Genomic DNA, 17,100 nt, shown 5'->3' on the forward strand with positions numbered 1-17,100 from the left:
CTCGAATGCACTGTACTTTAAAAACTGCGGTTCCAAGCATTTTTTTGTAGTTTTTATCATGTAGATATGTACCAGGGTAAAGAACGTTCGATTTGCAGAATAATAGTCCCTGTAATCGATATTTGAATTCGTTACTCTTTGTACCTTTGCGGAAGTTCAGACAGTAGTATCCTGCGTACTGTTTGTCGAATACGCGTGCCAGTTCCATGAATCGAAAGAGGTGCAATGACGTTTAGCATGATGTTTAAAAAGTGTAGTTTTTGGAAACAAAACTTTTTGTCAAATATGGAAAAATCACAAAGCCCCGGGTGTATTCAGATTTTTTCCTCGAATGCAATGTACTTTAAAAACTGCGTTTCCTAGCATTTGTTTTGTAGTTTTTATCATGTAGATATGTACCAGGGTAAAGAACGTTCGATTTGCAGAATAATAGTCCCTGTAATCGATATTTGAATTCGTTACTCTTTGTACCTTTGCGGAAGTTCAGACAGTAGCATCCTGCGTACTGTTTGTCGAATACGCGTGCCAGTTCCATGAATCGAAAGAGGACGCAATGACGTTTAGCATGATGTTTAAAAAGGGTAGTTTTTGGAAACAAAACTTTTTCTCAAATATGGAAAAATCACAAAGCCCCGGGTGTATTCAGATTTTTTCCTCGAATGCACTGTACTTTAAAAACTGCGGTTCCTAGCATTTATTTTGTAGTTTTTATCATGTAGATATGTACCAGGGTAAAGAACGTTCGATTTGCAGAATAATAGTCCCTGTAATCGATATTTGAATTCGTTACTCTTTGTACCTTTGCGGAAGTTCAGTCAGTAGTATCCTGCGTACTGTTTGTCGAATACGCGTACCAGTTCCATGAATCGAAAGAGGATGCAATGATGTTTAGCATGATGTTTAAAAAGTGTAGTTTTTGGAAACAAAACTTTTTCTCAAATATGGAAAAATCACAAAGCCCCGGGTGTATTCAGATTTCTTCCTCGAATGCACTGTACTTTAAAAACTGCGGTTCCTAGCATTTGTTTTGTAGTTTTTATCATGTAGATATGTACCAGGGTAAAGAACGATCGATTTGCAGAATAATAGTCCCTGTAATCGATATTTGAATTCGTTACTCTTTGTACCTTTGCGGAAGTTCAGACAGTAGTATCCTGCGTACTGTTTGTCGAATACGTGTGCCAGTTCCATGAATCGCAAGAGGATGCAATGACGTTTAGCATGATGTTTAAAAAGTGTAGTTTTTGGAAACAAAACTTTTTGTCAAATATGGAAAAATCACAAAGCCCCGGGTGTATTCAGATTTTTTCCTCGAATGCACTGTACTTTAAAAACTGCGGTTCCTAGCATTTGTTTTGTAGTTTTTATCATGTAGATATGTACCAGGGTAAAGAACGTTCGATTTGCAGTATAATAGTCCCTGTAATCGATATTTGAATTCGTTACTCTTTATACCTTTGCGGAAGTTCAGACAGTAGTATCCTGCGTACTATTTGTCGAATACGCGTGCCAGTTCCATGAATCGAAAGAGGATGCAATGACGTTTAGCATGATGTTTAAAAAGTGTAGTTTTTGGAAACAAAACTTTTTCTCAAATATGGAAAAATCACAAAGCCCCGGGTGTATTCAGATTTTTTCCTCGAATGCACTGTACTTTAAAAACTGCGGTTCCTAGCATTTGTTTTGTAGTTTTTATCATGTAGATATGTACCAGGGTAAAGAACGTTCGATTTGCAGAATAATAGTCCCTGTAATCGATATTTGAATTCGTTACTCTTTGTACCTTTGCGGAAGTTCAGTCAGTAGTATCCTGCGTACTGTTTGTCGAATACGCGTGCCAGTTCCATGAATCGAAAGAGGATGCAATGACGTTTAGCATGATGTTTAAAAAGTGTAGTTTTTGGAAACAAAACTTTTTCTCAAATATGGAAAAATCACAAAGCCCCGGGTGTATTCAGATTTCTTCCTCGAATGCACTGTACCTTAAAAACTGCGGTTCCTAGCATTTGTTTTGTAGTTTTTATCATGTAGATATGTACCAGGGTAAAGAACGTTCGATTTGCAGAATAATAGTCCCTGTAATCGATATTTGAATTCGTTACTCTTTGTACCTTTGCGGAAGTTCAGACAGTAGTATCCTGCGTACTGTTTGTCGAATACGCGTGCCAGTTCCATGAATCGAAAGAGGATGCAATGACGTTTAGCATGATGTTTAAAAAGTGTAGTTTTTGGAAACAAAACTTTTTCTCAAATATGGAAAAATCACAAAGCCCCGGGTGTATTCAGATTTTTTCCTCAAATGCACTGTACTTTAAAAACTGCGGCTCCTAGCATTTGTTTTGTAGTTTTTATCATGTAGATATGTACCAGGGTAAAGAGCGTTCGATTTGCAGAATAAAAGTCCCTGTAATCGATATTTGAATTCGTTACTCTTTGTACCTTTGCGGAAGTTCAGACAGTAGTATCCTGCGTACTGTTTGTCGAATACGAGTGCCAGTTCCATGAATCGAAAGAGGATGCAATGACGTTTAGCATGATGTTTAAAAAGTGTAGATTTTGGAAACAAAACTTTTTCTCAAATATGGAAAAATCACAAAGCCCCAGGTGTATTCAGATTTTTTTCTCGAATGCACTGTACTTTAAAAACTGCGGTTCCTAGCATTTGTTTTGTAGTTTTTATCATGTAGATATGTACCAGGGTAAAGAACGTTCGATTTGCAGAATAATAGTCCCTGTAATCGATATTTGAATTCGTTACTCTTTGTACCTTTGCGGAAGTTCAGACAGTAGTATCCTGCGTACTGTTTGTCGAATACGCGTGCCAGTTCCATGAATCGAAAGAGGATGCAATGACGTTTAGCATGATGTTTAAAAAGTGTAGTTTTTGGAACCAAAACTTTTTCTCAAATATGGAAAAATCACAAAGCCCCGGGTGTATTCAGATTTTTTCCTCGAATGCACTGTACTTTAAAAACTGCGGTTCCTAGCATTTGTTTTGTAGTTTTTATCATGTAGATATGTACCAGGGTAAAGAACGTTCGATTTGCAGAATAATAGTCCCTGTAATCGATATTTGAATTCGTTACTCTTTGTACCTTGGCGGAAGTTCAGACAGTAGTATCCTGCGTACTGTTTGTCGAATACGCGTGCCAGTTCCATGAGTCGAAAGAGGATGCAATGACGTTTAGCATGATGTTTAAAAAGTGTAGTTTTTGGAAACAAAACTTTTTCTCAAATATGGAAAAATCACAAAGCCCCGGGTGTATTCAGATTTTTTCCTCAAATGCACTGTACTTTAAAAACTGCGGTTCCTAGCATTTGTTTTGTAGTTTTTATCATGTAGATATGTACCAGGGTAAAGAGCGTTCGATTTGCAGAATAAAAGTCCCTGTAATCGATATTTGAATTCGTTACTCTTTGTACCTTTGCGGAAGTTCAGTAAGTAGTATCCTGCGTACTGTTTGTCGAATACGCGTGCCAGTTCCATGAATCGAAAGAGGATGCAATGACGTTTAGCATGATGTTTAAAAAGTGTAGTTTTTGGAAACAAAACTTTTTCTCAAATATGGAAAAATCACAAAGCCCCGGTTGTATTCAGATTTTTTCCTCGAATGCACTGTACTTTAATAACTGCGGTTCCTAGCATTTGTTTTGTAGTTTTTATCATGTAGATATGTACCAGGGTAAAGAACGTTCGATTTGCAGAATAATAGTCCCTGTAATCGATATTTGAATTCGTTACTCTTTGTACCTTTGCGGAAGTTCAGACAGTAGTATCCTGCGTACTGTTTGTCGAATACGCGTGCCAGTTCCATGAATCGAAAGAGGATGCAATGACGTTTAGCATGATGTTTAAAAAGTGTAGTTTTTGGAACCAAAACTTTTTCTCAAATATGGAAAAATCACAAAGCCCCGGGTGTATTCAGATTTTTTCCTCGAATGCACTGTACTTTAAAAACTGCGGTTCCTAGCATTTGTTTTGTAGTTTTTATCATGTAGATATGTACCAGGGTAAAGAACGTTCGATTTGCAGAATAATAGTCCCTGTAATCGATATTTGAATTCGTTACTCTTTGTACCTTTGCAGAAGTTCAGACAGTAGTATCCTGCGTACTGTTTGTCGAATACGCGTGCCAGTTCCATGAATCGAAAGAGGATGCAATGACGTTTAGCATGATGTTTAAAAAGTGTAGTTTTTGGAAACAAAACTTTTTCTCAAATATGGAAAAATCACAGAGCCCCGGGTGTATTCAGATTTTTTCCTCGAATGCACTGTACTTTAAAAACTGCGGTTCCTAGCATTTGTTTTGTAGTTTTTATCATGTAGATATGTACCAGGGTAAAGAACGTTCGATTTGCAGAATAATAGTCCCTGTAATCGATATTTGAATTCGTTACTCTTTGTACCTTTGCGGAAGTTCAGACAGTAGTATCCTGCGTACTGTTTGTCGAATACGCGTGCCAGTTCCATGAATCGAAAAAGGTGCAATGACGTTTAGCATGATGTTTAAAAAGTGTAGTTTTTGGAAACAAAACTTTTTGTCAAATATGGAAAAATCACAAAGCCCCGGGTGTATTCAGATTTTTTCCTCGAATGCAATGTACTTTAAAAACTGCGTTTCCTAGCATTTGTTTTGTAGTTTTTATCATGTAGATATGTACCAGGGTAAAGAACGTTCGATTTGCAGAATAATAGTCCCTGTAATCGATATTTGAATTCGTTACTCTTTGTACCTTTGCGGAAGTTCAGACAGTAGTATCCTGCGTACTGTTTGTCGAATACGCGTGCCAGTTCCATGAATCGAAAGAGGACGCAATGACGTTTAGCATGATGTTTAAAAAGGGTAGTTTTTGGAAACAAAACTTTTTCTCAAATATGGAAAAATCACAAAGCCCCGGGTGTATTCAGATTTTTTCCTCGAATGCACTGTACTTTAAAAACTGCGGTTCCCAGCATTTATTTTGTAGTTTTTATCATGTAGATATGTACCAGGGTAAAGAACGTTCGATTTGCAGAATAATAGTCCCTGTAATCGATATTTGAATTCGTTACTCTTTGTACCTTTGCGGAAGTTCAGTCAGTAGTATCCTGCGTACTGTTTGTCGAATACGCGTGCCAGTTCCATGAATCGAAAGAGGATGCAATGACGTTTAGCATGATGTTAAAAAAGTGTAGTTTTTGGAAACAAAACTTTTTCTCAAATATGGAAAAATCACAAAGCCCCGGGTGTATTCAGATTTCTTCCTCGAATGCACTGTATTTTAAAAACTGCGGTTCCTAGCATTTGTTTTGTAGTTTTTATCATGTAGATATGTACCAGGGTAAAGAACGTTCGATTTGCAGAATAATAGTCCCTGTAATCGATATTTGAATTCGTTACTCTTTGTACCTTTGCGGAAGTACAGACAGTAGTATCCTGCGTACTGTTTGTCGAATACGCGTGCCAGTTCCATGAATCGCAAGATGATGCAATGACGTTTAGCATGATGTTTAAAAAGTGTAGTTTTTGGAAACAAAACTTTTTGTCAAATATGGAAAAATCACAAAGCCCCGGGTGTATTCAGATTTTTTCCTCGAATGCACTGTACTTTAAAAACTGCGGTTCCTAGCATTTGTTTTGTAGTTTTTATCATGTAGATATGTACCAGGGTAAAGAACGTTCGATTTGCAGAATAATAGTCCCTGTAATCGATATTTGAATTCGTTACTCTTTGTACCTTTGCGGAAGATCAGACAGTAGTATCCTGCGTACTGTTTGTCGAATACGCGTGCCAGTTCCATGAATCGAAAGAGGTGCAATGACGTTTAGCATGATGTTTAAAAAGTGTAGTTTTTGGAAACAAAACTTTTTGTCAAATATGGAAAAATCACAAAGCCCCGGGTGTATTCAGATTTTTTCCTCGAATGCAATGTACTTTAAAAACTGCGTTTCCTAGCATTTGTTTTGTAGTTTTTATCATGTAGATATGTACCAGGGTAAAGAACGTTCGATTTGCAGAATAATAGTCCCTGTAATCGATATTTTAATTCGTTACTCTTTGTACCTTTGCGGAAGTTCAGACAGTAGTATCCTGCGTACTGTTTGTCGAATACGCGTGCCAGTTCCATGAATCGAAAGAGGACGCAATGACATTTAGCATGATGTTTAAAAAGGGTAGTTTTTGGAAACAAAACTTTTTCTCAAATATGGAAAAATCACAAAGCCCCGGGTGTATTCAGATTTTTTCCTCGAATGCACTGTACTTTAAAAACTGCGGTTCCTAGCATTTATTTTGTAGTTTTTATCATGTAGATGTGTACCAGGGTAAAGAACGTTCGATTTGCAGAATAATAGTCCCTGTAATCGATATTTGAATTCGTTACTCTTTGTACCTTTGCGGAAGTTCAGTCAGTAGTATCCTGCGTACTGTTTGTCGAATACGCGTGCCAGTTCCATGAATCGAAAGAGGATGCAATGACGTTTAGCATGATGTTTAAAAAGTGTAGTTTTTGGAAACAAAACTTTTTCTCAAATATGGAAAAATCACAAAGCCCCGGGTGTATTCAGATTTCTTCCTCGAATGCACTGTACTTTAAAAACTGCGGTTCCTAGCATTTGTCTTGTAGTTTTAATCATGTAGATATGTACCAGGGTAAAGAACGTTCGATTTGCAGAATAATAGTCCCTGTAATCGATATTTGAATTCGTTACTCTTTGTACCTTTGCGGAAGTTCAGACAGTAGTATCCTGCGTACTGTTTGTCGAATACGCGTGCCAGTTCCATGAATCGCAAGAGGATGCAATGACGTTTAGCATGATGTTTAAAAAGTGTAGTTTTTGGAAACAAAACTTTTTGTCAAATATGGAAAAATCACAAAGACCCGGGTGTATTCAGATTTTTTCCTCGAATGCACTGTACTTTAAAAACTGCGGTTCCTAGCATTTGTTTTGTAGTTTTTATCATGTAGATATGTACCAGGGTAAAGAACGTTCGATTTGCAGTATAATAGTCCCTGTAATCGATATTTGAATTCGTTACTCTTTATACCTTTGCGGAAGTTCAGACAGTAGTATCCTGCGTACTGTTTGTCGAATACGCGTGCCAGTTCCATGAATCGAAAGAGGATGCAATGACGTTTAGCATGATGTTTAAAAAGTGTAGTTTTTGGAAACAAAACTTTTTCTCAAATATGGAAAAATCACAAAGCCCCGGGTGTATTCAGATTTTTTCCTCGAATGCAATGTACTTTAAAAACTGCGGTTCCTAGCATTTGTTTTGTAGTTTTTATCTTGTAGATATGTACCAGGGTAAAGAACGTTCGATTTGCAGAATAATAGTCCCTGTAATCGATATTTGAATTCGTTACTCTTTGTACCTTTGCGGAAGTTCAGTCAGTAGTATCCTGCGTACTGTTTGTCGAATACGCGTGCCAGTTCCATGAATCGAAAGAGGATGCAATGACGTTTAGCATGATGTTTAAAAAGTGTAGTTTTTGGAAACAAAACTTTTTCTCAAATATGGAAAAATCACAAAGCCCCGGGTGTATTCAGATTTCTTCCTCGAATGCACTGTACTTTAAAAACTGCGGTTCCTAGCATTTGTTTTGTAGTTTTTATCATGTAGATATGTACCAGGGTAAAGAACGTTCGATTTGCAGAATAATAGTCCCTGTAATCGATATTTGAATTCGTTACTCTTTGTACCTTTGCGGAAGTTCAGACAGTAGTATCCTGCGTACTGTTTGTCGAATACGCGTGCCAGTTCCATGAATCGAAAGAGGATGCAATGACGTTTAGCATGATGTTTAAAAAGTGTAGTTTTTGGAAACAAAACTTTTTCTCAAATATGGAAAAATCACAAAGCCCCGGGTGTATTCAGATTTTTTCCTCAAATGCACTGTACTTTAAAAACTGCGGTTCCTAGCATTTGTTTTGTAGTTTTTATCATGTAGATATGTACCAGGGTAAAGAGCGTTCGATTTGCAGAATAAAAGTCCCTGTAATCGATATTTGAATTCGTTACTCTTTGTACCTTTGCGGAAGTTCAGACAGTAGTATCCTGCGTACTGTTTGTCGAATACGCGTGCCAGTTCCATGAATCGAAAGAGGACGCAATGACGTTTAGCATGATGTTTAAAAAGGGTAGTTTTTGGAAACAAAACTTTTTCTCAAATATGGAAAAATCACAAAGCCCCGGGTGTATTCAGATTTCTTCCTCGAATGCACTGTACTTTAAAAACTGCGGTTCCTAGCATTTGTCTTGTAGTTTTTATCATGTAGATATGTACCAGGGTAAAGAACGTTCGATTTGCAGAATAATAGTCCCTGTAATCGATATTTGAATTCGTTACTCTTTGTACCTTTGCGGAAGTTCAGACAGTAGTATCCTGCGTACTGTTTGTCGAATACGCGTGCCAGTTCCATGAATCGAAAGAGGACGCAATGACATTTAGCATGATGTTTAAAAAGGGTAGTTTTTGGAAACAAAACTTTTTCTCAAATATGGAAAAATCACAAAGCCCCGGGTGTATTCAGATTTTTTCCTCGAATGCACTGTACTTTAAAAACTGCGGTTCCTAGCATTTATTTTGTAGTTTTTATCATGTAGATGTGTACCAGGGTAAAGAACGTTCGATTTGCAGAATAATAGTCCCTGTAATCGATATTTGAATTCGTTACTCTTTGTACCTTTGCGGAAGTTCAGTCAGTAGTATCCTGCGTACTGTTTGTCGAATACGCGTGCCAGTTCCATGAATCGAAAGAGGATGCAATGACGTTTAGCATGATGTTTAAAAAGTGTAGTTTTTGGAAACAAAACTTTTTCTCAAATATGGAAAAATCACAAAGCCCCGGGTGTATTCAGATTTCTTCCTCGAATGCACTGTACTTTAAAAACTGCGGTTCCTAGCATTTGTCTTGTAGTTTTAATCATGTAGATATGTACCAGGGTAAAGAACGTTCGATTTGCAGAATAATAGTCCCTGTAATCGATATTTGAATTCGTTACTCTTTGTACCTTTGCGGAAGTTCAGACAGTAGTATCCTGCGTACTGTTTGTCGAATACGCGTGCCAGTTCCATGAATCGCAAGAGGATGCAATGACGTTTAGCATGATGTTTAAAAAGTGTAGTTTTTGGAAACAAAACTTTTTGTCAAATATGGAAAAATCACAAAGACCCGGGTGTATTCAGATTTTTTCCTCGAATGCACTGTACTTTAAAAACTGCGGTTCCTAGCATTTGTTTTGTAGTTTTTATCATGTAGATATGTACCAGGGTAAAGAACGTTCGATTTGCAGTATAATAGTCCCTGTAATCGATATTTGAATTCGTTACTCTTTATACCTTTGCGGAAGTTCAGACAGTAGTATCCTGCGTACTGTTTGTCGAATACGCGTGCCAGTTCCATGAATCGAAAGAGGATGCAATGACGTTTAGCATGATGTTTAAAAAGTGTAGTTTTTGGAAACAAAACTTTTTCTCAAATATGGAAAAATCACAAAGCCCCGGGTGTATTCAGATTTTTTCCTCGAATGCAATGTACTTTAAAAACTGCGGTTCCTAGCATTTGTTTTGTAGTTTTTATCTTGTAGATATGTACCAGGGTAAAGAACGTTCGATTTGCAGAATAATAGTCCCTGTAATCGATATTTGAATTCGTTACTCTTTGTACCTTTGCGGAAGTTCAGTCAGTAGTATCCTGCGTACTGTTTGTCGAATACGCGTGCCAGTTCCATGAATCGAAAGAGGATGCAATGACGTTTAGCATGATGTTTAAAAAGTGTAGTTTTTGGAAACAAAACTTTTTCTCAAATATGGAAAAATCACAAAGCCCCGGGTGTATTCAGATTTCTTCCTCGAATGCACTGTACTTTAAAAACTGCGGTTCCTAGCATTTGTTTTGTAGTTTTTATCATGTAGATATGTACCAGGGTAAAGAACGTTCGATTTGCAGAATAATAGTCCCTGTAATCGATATTTGAATTCGTTACTCTTTGTACCTTTGCGGAAGTTCAGACAGTAGTATCCTGCGTACTGTTTGTCGAATACGCGTGCCAGTTCCATGAATCGAAAGAGGATGCAATGACGTTTAGCATGATGTTTAAAAAGTGTAGTTTTTGGAAACAAAACTTTTTCTCAAATATGGAAAAATCACAAAGCCCCGGGTGTATTCAGATTTTTTCCTCAAATGCACTGTACTTTAAAAACTGCGGTTCCTAGCATTTGTTTTGTAGTTTTTATCATGTAGATATGTACCAGGGTAAAGAGCGTTCGATTTGCAGAATAAAAGTCCCTGTAATCGATATTTGAATTCGTTACTCTTTGTACCTTTGCGGAAGTTCAGACAGTAGTATCCTGCGTACTGTTTGTCGAATACGCGTGCCAGTTCCATGAATCGAAAGAGGACGCAATGACGTTTAGCATGATGTTTAAAAAGGGTAGTTTTTGGAAACAAAACTTTTTCTCAAATATGGAAAAATCACAAAGCCCCGGGTGTATTCAGATTTCTTCCTCGAATGCACTGTACTTTAAAAACTGCGGTTCCTAGCATTTGTCTTGTAGTTTTTATCATGTAGATATGTACCAGGGTAAAGAACGTTCGATTTGCAGAATAATAGTCCCTGTAATCGATATTTGAATTCGTTACTCTTTGTACCTTTGCGGAAGTTCAGACAGTAGTATCCTGCGTACTGTTTGTCGAATACGCGTGCCAGTTCCATGAATCGCAAGAGGATGCAATGACGTTTAGCATGATGTTTAAAAAGTGTAGTTTTTGGAAACAAAACTTTTTGTCAAATATGGAAAAATCACAAAGCCCCGGGTGTATTCAGATTTTTTCCTCGAATGCACTGTACTTTAAAAACTGCGGTTCCTAGCATTTGTTTTGTAGTTTTTATCATGTAGATATGTACCAGGGTAAAGAACGTTCGATTTGCAGTATAATAGTCCCTGTAATCGATATTTGAATTCGTTACTCTTTATACCTTTGCGGAAGTTCAGACAGTAGTATCCTGCGTACTGTTTGTCGAATACGCGTGCCAGTTCCATGAATCGAAAGAGGATGCAATGACGTTTAGCATGATGTTTAAAAAGTGTAGTTTTTGGAAACAAAACTTTTTCTCAAATATGGAAAAATCACAAAGCCCCGGGTGTATTCAGATTTTTTCCTCGAATGCACTGTACTTTAAAAACTGCGGTTCCTAGCATTTGTTTTGTAGTTTTTATCTTGTAGATATGTACCAGGGTAAAGAACGTTCGATTTGCAGAATAATAGTCCCTGTAATCGATATTTGAATTCGTTACTCTTTGTACCTTTGCGGAAGTTCAGTCAGTAGTATCCTGCGTACTGTTTGTCGAATACGCGTGCCAGTTCCATGAATCGAAAGAGGATGCAATGACGTTTAGCATGATGTTTAAAAAGTGTAGTTTTTGGAAACAAAACTTTTTCTCAAATATGGAAAAATCACAAAGCCCCGGGTGTATTCAGATTTCTTCCTCGAATGCACTGTACTTTAAAAACTGCGGTTCCTAGCATTTGTTTTGTAGTTTTTATCATGTAGATATGTACCAGGGTAAAGAACGTTCGATTTGCAGAATAATAGTCCCTGTAATCGATATTTGAATTCGTTACTCTTTGTACCTTTGCGGAAGTTAAGACAGTAGTATCCTGCGTACTGTTTGTCGAATACGCGTGCCAGTTCCATGAATCGAAAGAGGATGCAATGACGTTTAGCATGATGTTTAAAAAGTGTAGTTTTTGGAAACAAAACTTTTTCTCAAATATGGAAAAATCACAAAGCCCCGGGTGTATTCAGATTTTTTCCTCAAATGCACTGTACTTTAAAAACTGCGGTTCCTAGCATTTGTTTTGTAGTTTTTATCATGTAGATATGTACCAGGGTAAAGAGCGTTCGATTTGCAGAATAAAAGTCCCTGTAATCGATATTTGAATTCGTTACTCTTTGTACCTTTGCGGAAGTTCAATAAGTAGTATCCTGCGTACTGTTTGTCGAATACGCGTGCCAGTTATATGAATCGAAAGAGGATGCAATGACGTTTAGCATGATGTTTAAAAAGTGTAGTTTTTGGAAACAAAACTTTTTCTCAAATATGGAAAAATCACAAAGCCCCGGGTGTATTCAGATTTTTTCCTCGAATGCACTGTACTTTAAAAACTGCGGTTCCTAGCATTTGTTTTGTAGTTTTTATCATGTAGATATGTACCAGGGTAAAGAACGTTCGATTTGCAGAATAATAGTCCCTGTAATCGATATTTGAATTCGTTACTCTTTGTACCTTTGCGGAAGTTCAGTCAGTAGTATCCTGCGTACTGTTTGTCGAATACGCGTGCCAGTTCTATGAATCGAAAGAGGATGCAATGACGTTTAGCATGATGTTTAAAAAGTGTAGTTTTTGGAAACAAAACTTTTTCTCAAATATGGAAAAATCACAAAGCCCCGGGTGTATTCAGATTTCTTCCTCGAATGCACTGTACTTTAAAAACTGCGGTTCCTAGCATTTGTTTTGTAGTTTTTATCATGTAGATATGTACCAGGGTAAAGAACGTTCGATTTGCAGAATAATAGTCTCTGTAATCGATATTTGAATTCGTTACTCTTTGTACCTTTGCGGAAGTTCAGACAGTAGTATCCTGCGTACTGTTTGTCGAATACGCGTGCCAGTTCCATGAATCGAAAGAGGATGCAATGACGTTTAGCATGATGTTTAAAAAGTGTAGTTTTTGGAAACAAAACTTTTTCTCAAATATGGAAAAATCACAAAGCCCCGGGTGTATTCAGATTTTTTCCTCAAATGCACTGTACTTTAAAACCTGCGGTTCCTAGCATTTGTTTTGTAGTTTTTATCATGTAGATATGTACCAGGGTAAAGAGCGTTCGATTTGCAGAATAAAAGTCCCTGTAATCGATATTTGAATTCGTTACTCTTTGTACCTTTGCGGAAGTTCAGTAAGTAGTATCCTGCGTACTGTTTGTCGAATACGCGTGCCAGTTCCATGAATCGAAAGAGGATGCAATGACGTTTAGCATGATGTTTAAAAAGTGTAGTTTTTGGAAACAAAACTTTTTCTCAAATATGGAAAAATCACAAAGCCCCGGGTGTATTCAGATTTTTTCCTCGAATGCACTGTACTTTAAAAACTGCGGTTCCTAGCATTTGTTTTGTAGTTTTTATCATGTAGATATGTACCAGGGTAAAGAACGTTCGATTTGCAGAATAATAGTCCCTGTAATCGATATTTGAATTCGTTACTCTTTGTACCTTTGCGGAAGTTCAGACAGTAGTATCCTGCGTACTGTTTGTCGAATACGCGTGCCAGTTCCATGAATCGAAAGAGGATGCAATGACGTTTAGCATGATGTTTAAAAAGTGTAGTTTTTGGAAACAAATTTTTTTCTCAAATATGGAAAAATCACAAAGCCCCGGGTGTATTCAGATTTTTTCCTCGAATGCACTGTACTTTAAAAACTGCGGTTCCTAGCATTTGTTTTGTAGTTTTTATCATGTAGATATGTACCAGGGTAAAGAACGTTCGATTTGCAGAATAATAGTCCCTGTAATCGATATTTGAATTCGTTACTCTTTGTACCTTTGCAGAAGTTCAGACTGTAGTATCCTGCGTACTGTTTGTCGAATACGCGTGCCAGTTCCATGAATCGAAAGAGAATGCAAGACGTTTAGCATGATGTTTAAAAAGTGTAGTTTTTGGAAACAAAACTTTTTCTCAAATATGGAAAAATCACAAAGCCCCGGGTGTATTCAGATTTTTTCCTCGAATGCACTGTACTTTAAAAACTGCGGTTCCTAGCATTTGTTTTGTAGTTTTTATCATGTAGAAATGTACCAGGGTAAAGAACGTTCGATTTGCAGAATAATAGTCCCTGTAATCGATATTTGAATTCGTTACTCTTTGTACCTTTGCGGAAGTTCAGTCAGTAGTATCCTGCGTACTGTTTGTCGAATACGCGTGCCAGTTCCATGAATCGAAAGAGGATGCAATGACGTTTAGCATGATGTTTAAAAAGTGTAGTTTTTGGAAACAATACTTTTTCTCAAATATGGAAAAATCACAAAGCCCCGGGTGTATTCAGATTTTTTCCTCGAATGCACTGTACTTTAAAAACTGCGGTTCCAAGCATTTGTTTTGTAGTTTTTATCATGTAGATATGTACCAGGGTAAAGAACGTTCGATTTGCAGAATAATAGTCCCTGTAATCGATATTTGAATTCGTTACTCTTTGTACCTTTGCGGAAGTTCAGACAGTAGTATCCTGCGTACTGTTTGTCGAATACGCGTGCCAGTTCCATGAATCAAAAGAGGATGCAATGACGTTTAGCATGATGTTTAAAAAGTGTAGTTTTTGGAAACAAAACTTTTTGTCAAATATGGAAAAATCACAAAGCCCCGGGTGTATTCAGATTTTTTCCTCGAATGCACTGTACTTTAAAAACTGCGTTTCCTAGCATTTGTTTTGTAGTTTTTATCATGTAGATATGTACCAGGGTAAAGAACGTTCGATTTGCAGAATAATAGTCCCTGTAATCGATATTTGAATTCGTTACTCTTTGTACCTTTGCGGAAGTTCAGACAGTAGTATCCTGCGTACTGTTTGTCGAATACGCGTGCCAGTTCCATGAATCGGAAGAGGTGCAATGACGTTTAGCATGATGTTTAAAAAGTGTAGTTTTTGGAAACAAAACTTTTTGTCAAATATGGAAAAATCACAAAGCCCCGGGTGTATTCAGATTTTTTCCTCGAATGCAATGTACTTTAAAAACTGCGTTTCCTAGCATTTGTTTTGTAGTTTTTATCATGTAGATATGTACCAGGGTAAAGAACGTTCGATTTGCAGAATAATAGTCCCTGTAATCGATATTTGAATTCGTTACTCTTTGTACCTTTGCGGAAGTTCAGACAGTAGTATCCTGCGTACTGTTTGTCGAATACGCGTGCCAGTTCCATGCATCGAAAGAGGATGCAATGACGTTTAGCTTGACGTTTAAAAAGTGTAGTTTTTGGAAACAAAACTTTTTCTCAAATATGGAAAAATCACAAAGCCCCGGGTGTATTCAGATTTTTTCCTCGAATGCACTGTACTTTAAAAACTGCGTTTCCTAGCATTTGTTTTGTAGTTTTTATCATGTAGATATGTACCAGGGTAAAGAACGTTCGATTTGGAGAATAATAGTCTCTGTAATCGATATTTGAATTCGTTACTCTTTGTACCTTTGCGGAAGTTCAGACAGTAGTATCCTGCGTACTGTTTGTCGAATACGCGTGCCAGTTCCATGAATCGAAAGAGGATGCAATGACGTTTAGCATGATGTTTAAAAAGTTTAGTTTTTGGAAACAAAACTTTTTGTCAAATATGGAAAAATCACAAAGCCCCGGGTGTATTCAGATTTTTTCCTCGAATGCACTGTACTTTAAAAACTGCGTTTCCTAGGATTTGTTTTGTAGTTTTAATCATGTTGATATCTACCAGGTTAAAGAACGTTCGATTTGCAGAATAATAGTCCCTGTAATCGATATTTTAATTCGTTACTCTTTGTACCTTTGCGGAAGTTCAGACAGTAGTATCCTGCGTACTGTTTGTCGAATACGCGTGCCAGTTCCATGAATCGAAAGAGGATGCAATGACGTTTAGCATGATGTTTAAAAAGTGTAGTTTTTGGAAACAAAACTTTTTCTCAAATATGGAAAAATCACAAAGCCCCGGGTGTATTCAGATTTTTTCCTCGAATGCACTGTACTTTTAAAACTGCGTTTCCTAGCATTTGTTTTGTAGTTTTAATCATGTAGATATGTACCAGGGTAAAGAACATTCGATTTGCAGAATAATAGTCACTGTAATCGATATTTGAATTCGTTACTCTTTGTACCTTTGCGGAAGTTCAGACAGTAGTATCCTGCGTACTGTTTGTCGAATACGCGTGCCAGTTCCATGAATCGAAAGAGGATGCAATGACGTTTAGCATGATGTTTAAAAAGTGTAGTTTTTGGAAACAAAACTTTTTCTCAAATATGGAAAAATCACAAAGCCCCGGGTGTATTCAGATTTTTTCCTCGAATGCACTGTACTTTAAAAACTGCGTTTCCTAGCATTTGTTTTGTAGTTTTAGTCATGTTGATATCTACCAGGTTAAAGTACGTTCGATTTGCAGAATAGTAGTCCCTGTAATCGATATTTGAATTCGTTACTCTTTGTACCTTTGCGGAAGTTCAGACAGTAGTATCCTGTGTACTGTTTGTCGAATACGCGTGCCAGTTCCATTAATCGAAAGAGGATGCAATGACGTTTAGCATGATGTTTAAAAAGTGTAATTTTTGGAAACAAAACTTTTTCTCAAATATGGAAAAATCACAAAGCCCCGGGTGTATTCAGATTTTTTCCTCGAATGCACTGTACTTTAATAACTGCGTTTCCTAGCATTTGTTTTGTAGTTTTTATCATGTAGATATGTACCAGGGTAAAGAACGTTCGATTTGCAGAATTATATGTCCCTGTAATCGATATTTGAATTCGTTACTCTTTGTACCTTTGCGGAAGTTCAGACAGTAGTATCCTGCGTACTGTTTGTCGAATACGCGTGCCAGTTCCATGAATCGAAAGAGGATGCAATGACGTTTAGCATGATGTTTAAAAAGTGTAGTTTTTGGAAACAAAACTTTTTCTCAAATATGGAAAAATCACAAAGCCCCGGGTGTATTCAGATTTTTTCCTCGAATGCACTGTACTTTAAAAACTGCGTTTCCTAGCATTTGTTTTGTAGTTTTTATCATGTAGATATGTACCAGGGTAAAGAACGTTCGATTTGCAGAATAATAGTCCCTGTAATCGATATTTGAATTCGTTACTCTTTGTAACTTTGCGGAAGTTCAGACAGTAGTATCCTGCGTACTGTTTGTCGAATACGCGTGCCAGTTCCATGAATCGAAAGAGGATGCAATGACGTTTAGCATGATGTTTAAAAAGTGTAGTTTTTGGAAACAAAAGTTTTTCTCAAATATGGAAAAATCACAAAGCCCCGGGTGTATTCAGATTTTTTCCTCGAATGCAGTGTACTTTTAAAACTGTGTTTCCTAGCATTTGTTTTGT

The sequence above is a fragment of the Schistocerca gregaria genome, chromosome 11 (assembly GCF_023897955.1).
Source record: "Schistocerca gregaria isolate iqSchGreg1 chromosome 11, iqSchGreg1.2, whole genome shotgun sequence".
NCBI lineage: Eukaryota > Metazoa > Arthropoda > Insecta > Orthoptera > Acrididae > Schistocerca > Schistocerca gregaria.